Source organism: Bombina bombina, chromosome 3, assembly GCF_027579735.1.
Source record: "Bombina bombina isolate aBomBom1 chromosome 3, aBomBom1.pri, whole genome shotgun sequence".
NCBI classification, from domain to species: domain Eukaryota; kingdom Metazoa; phylum Chordata; class Amphibia; order Anura; family Bombinatoridae; genus Bombina; species Bombina bombina.
In genome coordinates, this window is record NC_069501.1 from 1,090,989,732 (window position 1) to 1,090,998,066 (window position 8,335).

Sequence of the window (8,335 nt, forward strand, 5' to 3'; positions counted from 1 at the left end):
CTTCAACAACCACTTATGGATTTTATTTGTATCAGCTGTTATTACATTTTGGCTTGCAAGTTTGAATTGGGATTATTTCAAAATTGAATAAGAGATATACTTTTCCCAAAATGAGGGAGTGATATAAATATTGTGGGTTAACATACAGTGTTTCTTCTACATTGATAACACTGTTTAACTTGCTTCCAGTTTGCCACTGAAGGGATATTTCCATAATTTAGAGAATACTTGTTTTGCACTGATTATAATTAAACATTCTATTTTTAGAGAGGAGGGAGCAGTTCAGTGTAAAATATTTGTTAAATAATAGGGGCTATAGGTAATGTGGAAGAGATAGCTAGCTCTATTTCCTTGATCACACTTAGCCAGTAAGACTTTATTAAAGGGACAGTCTTGTCAAAATTAAACTTCCTTGATTCATATAGGGAATGTGATTTTAAACAACGTTCTAATTTACTTTTAATATCAAATTTGCTTTGTTCTTTTGGTAGGCTCATATGCTAATTTCTAAGCCCTTGAAGGCCACCTCTGCATTTTTATAGTTTATCACAGCTTGACAGCACTGTCATGTGGGTGATATAGATAACGCACTCACTCCCGTGAAGTTATTTATGAGTCAGCACTGACTGGCTAAAATGCAAGTTTGTTAAAAAAAAAAAACTGAAATAAAGAGGCAGTCTGCGGAGGCTTAGATACAACATAATCACAGAGGTAAAAAGTATATTAATATAACAGTGTTGGTTATGCAAAACTGGGGAATGGTTAATAAAGGGATTATCTATCTTTTTAAACAATAAAAATGTGGAGTAGACTGTCCCTTTAAGGGACATTGCCTCCAATTATGAGAAGCTGTGCCAATACAATAACATCTCCTCCAACAGAGCTTGGTAAATCATAGCCAGTCTGTTTGAAGTGAGATACCACAAAGCTAAGAATTTGTTATTCATCTCAATTACCGTACTTATAGAAGAGAAAGATCTAGTGAAGTGTTGAAATCTGATTTGCCATTTTATCTGTTAACTAAAAGGTCTAGATCCTCCATTCATGCTTTATTAGAAGACGTGAGATAGTCGGAATTATTCCCACCTTCCAAACTGGTCTTCTCAGATAGAATTTTTTTTTTAACTGTCAAGGTAGTAGTTTATGAATGGTGTTAGGTCCTGTGAATGTTATGCCTTAACCCAGATATCCTAAATCTTGGCCCACCCGAGGTTTTTAGAACTACATTTCCCATGATGCTCAGCCAGCTGATATGCTGGCTGAGCATCATGGGAATTGTAGTTCCAAAACCACTGCTTTAAAACTTATTCTATGGTATGTCTCCCATGTAAACTGCTGTCTCTTCCTGGATCTTTTTTAACACTGCGTTAAAACTTATTCTATGTTAATTTATTTAACTCAGCTGTCTGCAGAAGTCCTATAATTTAAGATCAGCTTTAGGGATAGCATTTGCTGGTTTTAGCATTTGCAGAGAACACCATCTCTCTAAGCTCCTATCTGTCTAAGTGACCATCTTTAAGTGGCAGCACTAAGAATTAGACAAGAATTGAACAAGATTTGAAGAAGATTTGAGGCAAGCTAAATATTTTCTTTTCAAAACCAATATTTTGCACTTAATATTCTGCTATGTTTTCAGGACTGCTTTTCCTGTCAACAGTCTCATGTCTATTCCACAGGCAGGCTCACATGCTCATACCTTACCCTTCTCCACATGCATTTTTATAGGCCCCTCTCTTCTTTCCTCTCCTTACCTTAGCTCTCATGAACTATTTTCTATTTTAAAATCTGTCACTAAACTGCACCACCTCACAGAAATACCCACACTGCTTTAAATCTCATTCTCACCTACTCTTACTTTCCATATTGCTGCTATTAGCATCAGGCGACATCTCTCCAAATCCTGGGCCTACCCTCATTCCCACCATTACCCAATCACGCACTCCTTATAGAAACTTTAATTAAAGCAACACACATAACCTCATTTCCATCCAATGCATCCCATATGCACACACTCCTTTCACTTGGGCACTATGGAACTCTCGCTCTGTCTGCAACAAACACAACCATTCATAACCTGTTTATTTCAAATGCTTTTACCCTTTTAGCAATTACCGACACCTGGCTATCTTCTCCCGACACTGTTTCCACTGCTGCTCTCACACATGGTGGTCTTAACTTTAGCCATAGGCCATGTGAGAAACGTGGCGGCGGTGTTGGGATCCTGCTCTCCCCCTCCTGCACTTATCAGTACCTACCTCCAATCCCATATCTCTCCTTCTCCTCCTTTGAAGTCCACTGTATTTGCCTGTTCTCCCCCCTCTCCCTCAAAGTGGCAGTCATCTACCACCCTCCTGGACATACCTCCCAATTCCTTGACAACTTTGCCGCCTGGCTTCCTCACTTTCTCTCTACAAATATACTAACCCTAATTCTTGGGGACTTCAACATTCTCATTGACAGCCCATCTGCCCCTGCTGCCTCTAAACTTCTTTCACTCACATCCTCCTTCAGTCTCTCACAATCTACCCTATTCCCAATCGACCTGGTATTTTCCTACCTCTGCTCTATATCTGACACCACCTGTCGCCCTTTTCCCATTTCAGACCATCACCTGGTCACCTATAATATTAATTCAACAGCTAAACCCACTTCTCCATCCCATCCCCGCACCTGTAGAAATCTACATGCTGTGGATCCACTCCAATTTTCATAAATCATTCTCCTCCCTCACACTTCCACTATAACCTCCCCTGATCTTGCAACTATAGCAAAACTCTCTATTCTGCACTAGACACACTTGCCCCTTCACAGCTGCGCAAAACATCACACTGTCAGTTGCAGCCTTGGCACTCTCAACAAACACGCTATTTGCAAAAATGCTCCCGTACTGCTGAGCATGTCTGGAGGAAAACTCACTCTGAACCTGATTTCATACACTATAAGTTTATTCTTCAATCATACACTTCTGCCCTTCACTTAGCCAAGCAAACCTACTTTTCTTCTCTTATATCTACTCTTTCCTCAAACCCTAAATGACTCTTTTCTTCATAAATGGAAATAATCCACATCTGCATTCATTACTTTTGGGAATTCAGAACCTGGCCACCAGAAGGAGGAAAAGACACTCCAGCCAAAGGCTTAAATATTCTTCCCACTTCCCTTATTCCCCAGCCATTCTTTGCCTTTCATCCCAGGAAGTTGGCAGAGAAGTGTCAGAAGTTTTAGATAGTCTCTTATGGAGGGTAGTACTCTTCGGCATGGGACTGGAGTTTCAAATAGTCCTGTCAGTCTCTTAGTGAGAGCATGGGTGAAAGTTAGAGTCCGGAGATGCAGGGAGAGTCTTTCTGCGAATCCATCCCGACTCATATTAACAGCTCCACAAGCGTTGATGAGTTTCGCTGCTTGCTTTCTTCTCTCAAGTCTATGGCAGAAGCAACGCTACTATCTGTCACACTTGAAGGGCCGTGTTCCTGTTCCATGGTGTAGATTCCGGTAAGATATTTTCATTTTACTTTCATCATGCATGTATTGTAATTACAACTGTTTATCCGAGAAGGGCTACAACCTTTCGGGGATAACCTTAACATAGGGTCTCAGTGAGACTCCTTTTGTATCTTGGAATCTACTTTGTGCGAAGAATATGAATTGGCCCGGGTGATATATGCCCATCAGTTATGTTCCGACTGCTGTTTTAGAGTGCTCTATTCCTCGAGATTGGGGAATCAGGGGCCCACTGAGCCATCCGCCTCTGGGGATTCCATTTCCCACGAGGGGAGTTCCCTACCAACAACTCTTGGGATTATTTCAAAATTGAATAAGAGATATACTTTTCCCAAAATGAGGGAGTGATATAAATATTGTGGGTTAACATACAGTGTTTCTTCTACATTGATAACACTGTTTAACTTGCTTCCAGTTTGCCACTGAAGGGATATTTCCATAATTTAGAGAATACTTGTTTTGCACTGATTATAATTAAACATTCTATTTTTAGAGAGGAGGGAGCAGTTCAGTGTAAAATATTTGTTAAATAATAGGGGCTATAGGTAATGTGGAAGAGATAGCTAGCTCTATTTCCTTGATCACACTTAGCCAGTAAGACTTTATTAAAGGGACAGTCTTGTCAAAATTAAACTTCCTTGATTCATATAGGGAATGTGATTTTAAACAACGTTCTAATTTACTTTTAATATCAAATTTGCTTTGTTCTTTTGGTAGGCTCATATGCTAATTTCTAAGCCCTTGAAGGCCACCTCTGCATTTTTATAGTTTATCACAGCTTGACAGCACTGTCATGTGGGTGATATAGATAACGCACTCACTCCCGTGAAGTTATTTATGAGTCAGCACTGACTGGCTAAAATGCAAGTTTGTTAAAAAAAAAAAAACTGAAATAAAGAGGCAGTCTGCGGAGGCTTAGATACAACATAATCACAGAGGTAAAAAGTATATTAATATAACAGTGTTGGTTATGCAAAACTGGGGAATGGTTAATAAAGGGATTATCTATCTTTTTAAACAATAAAAATGTGGAGTAGACTGTCCCTTTAAGGGACATTGCCTCCAATTATGAGAAGCTGTGCCAATACAATAACATCTCCTCCAACAGAGCTTGGTAAATCATAGCCAGTCTGTTTGAAGTGAGATACCACAAAGCTAAGAATTTGTTATTCATCTCAATTACCGTACTTATAGAAGAGAAAGATCTAGTGAAGTGTTGAAATCTGATTTGCCATTTTATCTGTTAACTAAAAGGTCTAGATCCTCCATTCATGCTTTATTAGAAGACGTGAGATAGTCGGAATTATTCCCACCTTCCAAACTGGTCTTCTCAGATAGAATTTTTTTTTTAACTGTCAAGGTAGTAGTTTATGAATGGTGTTAGGTCCTGTGAATGTTATGCCTTAACCCAGATATCTTAAATCTTGGCCCACCCGAGGTTTTTAGAACTACATTTCCCATGATGCTCAGCCAGCTGATATGCTGGCTGAGCATCATGGGAATTGTAGTTCCAAAACCACTGCTTTAAAACTTATTCTATGGTATGTCTCCCATGTAAACTGCTGTCTCTTCCTGGATCTTTTTTAACACTGCGTTAAAACTTATTCTATGTTAATTTATTTAACTCAGCTGTCTGCAGAAGTCCTATAATTTAAGATCAGCTTTAGGGATAGCATTTGCTGGTTTTAGCATTTGCAGAGAACACCATCTCTCTAAGCTCCTATCTGTCTAAGTGACCATCTTTAAGTGGCAGCACTAAGAATTAGACAAGAATTGAACAAGATTTGAAGAAGATTTGAGGCAAGCTAAATATTTTCTTTTCAAAACCAATATTTTGCACTTAATATTCTGCTATGTTTTCAGGACTGCTTTTCCTGTCAACAGTCTCATGTCTATTCCACAGGCAGGCTCACATGCTCATACCTTACCCTTCTCCACATGCATTTTTATAGGCCCCTCTCTTCTTTCCTCTCCTTACCTTAGCTCTCATGAACTATTTTCTATTTTAAAATCTGTCACTAAACTGCACCACCTCACAGAAATACCCACACTGCTATAAATCTCATTCTCACCTACTCTTACTTTCCATATTGCTGCTATTAGCATCAGGCGACATCTCTCCAAATCCTGGGCCTACCCTCATTCCCACCATTACCCAATCACGCACTCCTTATAGAAACTTTAATTAAAGCAACACACATAACCTCATTTCCATCCAATGCATCCCATATGCACACACTCCTTTCACTTGGGCACTATGGAACTCTCGCTCTGTCTGCAACAAACACAACCATTCATAACCTGTTTATTTCAAATGCTTTTACCCTTTTAGCAATTACCGACACCTGGCTATCTTCTCCCAACACTGTTTCCACTGCTGCTCTCACACATGGTGGTCTTAACTTTAGCCATAGGCCATGTGAGAAACGTGGCGGCGGTGTTGGGATCCTGCTCTCCCCCTCCTGCACTTATCAGTACCTACCTCCAATACCATATCTCTCCTTCTCCTCCTTTGAAGTCCACTGTATTTGCCTGTTCTCCCCCCTCTCCCTCAAAGTGGCAGTCATCTACCACCCTCCTGGACATACCTCCCAATTCCTTGACAACTTTGCCGCCTGGCTTCCTCACTTTCTCTCTACAAATATACTAACCCTAATTCTTGGGGACTTCAACATTCTCATTGACAGCCCATCTGCCCCTGCTGCCTCTAAACTTCTTTCACTCACATCCTCCTTCAGTCTCTCACAATCTACCCTATTCCCAATCGACCTGGTATTTTCCTACCTCTGCTCTATATCTGACACCACCTGTCGCCCTTTTCCCATTTCAGACCATCACCTGGTCACCTATAATATTAATTCAACAGCTAAACCCACTTCTCCATCCCATCCCCGCACCTGTAGAAATCTACATGCTGTGGATCCACTCCAATTTTCATAAATCATTCTCCTCCCTCACACTTCCACTATAACCTCCCCTGATCTTGCAACTATAGCAAAACTCTCTATTCTGCACTAGACACACTTGCCCCTTCACAGCTGCGCAAAACATCACACTGTCAGTTGCAGCCTTGGCACTCTCAACAAACACGCTATTTGCAAAAATGCTCCCGTACTGCTGAGCATGTCTGGAGGAAAACTCACTCTGAACCTGATTTCATACACTATAAGTTTATTCTTCAATCATACACTTCTGCCCTTCACTTAGCCAAGCAAACCTACTTTTCTTCTCTTATATCTACTCTTTCCTCAAACCCTAAATGACTCTTTTCTTCATAAATGGAAATAATCCACATCTGCATTCATTACTTTTGGGAATTCAGAACCTGGCCACCAGAAGGAGGAAAAGACACTCCAGCCAAAGGCTTAAATATTCTTCCCACTTCCCTTATTCCCCAGCCATTCTTTGCCTTTCATCCCAGGAAGTTGGCAGAGAAGTGTCAGAAGTTTTAGATAGTCTCTTATGGAGGGTAGTACTCTTCGGCATGGGACTGGAGTTTCAAATAGTCCTGTCAGTCTCTTAGTGAGAGCATGGGTGAAAGTTAGAGTCCGGAGATGCAGGGAGAGTCTTTCTGCGAATCCATCCCGACTCATATTAACAGCTCCACAAGCGTTGATGAGTTTCGCTGCTTGCTTTCTTCTCTCAAGTCTATGGCAGAAGCAACGCTACTATCTGTCACACTTGAAGGGCCGTGTTCCTGTTCCATGGTGTAGATTCCGGTAAGATATTTTCATTTTACTTTCATCATGCATGTATTGTAATTACAACTGTTTATCCGAGAAGGGCTACAACCTTTCGGGGATAACCTTAACATAGGGTCTCAGTGAGACTCCTTTTGTATCTTGGAATCTACTTTGTGCGAAGAATATGAATTGGCCCGGGTGATATATGCCCATCAGTTATGTTCCGACTGCTGTTTTAGAGTGCTCTATTCCTCGAGATTGGGGAATCAGGGGCCCACTGAGCCATCCGCCTCTGGGGATTCCATTTCCCACAAGGGGAGTTCCCTACCAACAACTCTTACTACGCATGCAGGTAACCCTAATGCGGCTTATCCTTCTATGGAGAGTGGCCTCTTCCCACTGGAGGTTACGAAACGGTTCCACATGGCCATATCTTTGGCACTTGCGCATCTGCACCTCCCTGGAGTGTGCTTACGATATTGTCCATGTTCCATTAACCGGGGCTCATCAGGCGTGGGATTGCCTGGTCCAGTTCAGCCCTCCCGGGGAGCGACTGCCCCTGAGGCCTCAGGGGGTCAACCAGTGACTTCATTTGTCCTGGCGGCGGTATGTTGCGCCTTTTGATATAGACTGGCGTGCTTTTGTGTTTTACTGAGGCACGTTTGGCGTTGCTGGAGGATCCCACTCTTAATGATCAGATTTCTCAGTCTTCCTCTTCGACTGGCTTGCATGATTAGACATGTCAGTATATGTATGGCTGGGTTATAATACAATATATTTAATAATTATTCTTTAAAACAAACCTCCAATAAAAATGCATATACAAAACAATAAAATTAATGTAAATTCCTAAATTCTTTGTATTAGTTAAAATTTATAGACACATTGAATTATATTTATAGAGAACCAGATATGAATCAATACTATACAAGTTTGAACTGTTGTAATATGCTATGCAAAGATCATAAAAATTACTTTATTCACAATAGTCTCTCAAATCAGAGTTGCATTTAATTATCACAATGAAATACCAGGGTAGGATTCACTAACTTTAACAGTGCTTAGTCAAACAATAGAACAATATACTCTAACAGTCAATTCCCATGCCAAGTTATCTGAGATGAAAATTTTTTTTTGCTATAATAATAAGA